Here is a 1056-nt window from a genome sequence, read left to right on the forward strand (position 1 = left end):
TCTTATCTCCCCCATAAACCTCATACACTTTTCACATTGTCAAACGAATTATATTTACTTGTATGTTCATCTTATCACCCCTGCAATTCTTACACTCTTCAGTCTTAATTATATATTTACACATGTATTTATCTCCCCTATAATTCCTTCTCATATTCTCAATTATATTTTATTTGATTACTCATTGTCCCTGTTAATTCTTAGATGCTTTTCATATTCTCAACTGCATTATATTTACTGTGTATTCATCATATCTCTTCTATAATTCATATATGCTTTTCATAGCCTCAATTTGGGAACATTTCCCCAAAAGTCTCAGTATAGTTTTAAGCTTAAAATTGTACTAAGATTTTTGGGACAACCTCTATTTACTTGTGTATTTACCTTACCTCCCCAGTAATTCTCTCATACACTTTTCAAATTCTTGATGTATTTATTTGTGTGTCCATCTTATCTACCCAATTTGGGATTTTTGATGAATCAACAAACACTTTTCAAGTACTAAGTGCCAGGCAATGCGTTAAGCACCAACCATCCAAAGATAGGGCAAGAAACGTCTCTTCCCAAAAGGTGCTTACACTCTAATGAGAGTCAACAGGTGCACAAACGAGTATACAAGAGACTTAAGACAGGACGGGAGATAATTCTACAGGGGAAGGTACTAGTAATTTAGGGTGAGGTTTGGGGGTGGGAGAACAGACCAGGAAACAGCAGATGAAGAGGAGAGGAAGGGAGGGAAGGGTGTGGGGAGAGGAGGGGAGAGAGAGAGGGAAAGGAGAGAGAGGGAAAGGGAAGGAAGGGGGAAAGGAGGGAAGAGAGGATGGGGTGACACCCCAGTTGCAAGCCTGAGTACCTGGGAGGATGGCGTTGTCCTTAACAGTAAGAGGGAAGTTAGGAAGAAGGGAGTTTGCGGGGGTGGGGTGAGGAGTGGGTGTTGGGGGCTATGGGCGGACGATGATACTGAATTTTTGACGTGTTGAGTTTCAGATGTCTACTGGACATGCAGTCTGAGGTGCCCAAAAGGCAGGTGGAGATGGGAGCCTGGAGGTCAGCAGA

This window comes from Petaurus breviceps, unplaced genomic scaffold (genome assembly GCF_028583685.1).
Source record: "Petaurus breviceps papuanus isolate PSGF00001 unplaced genomic scaffold, PetGlider_PUasm1.0 79, whole genome shotgun sequence".
In the NCBI taxonomy this organism is placed as follows: Eukaryota; Metazoa; Chordata; class Mammalia; order Diprotodontia; family Petauridae; genus Petaurus; species Petaurus breviceps.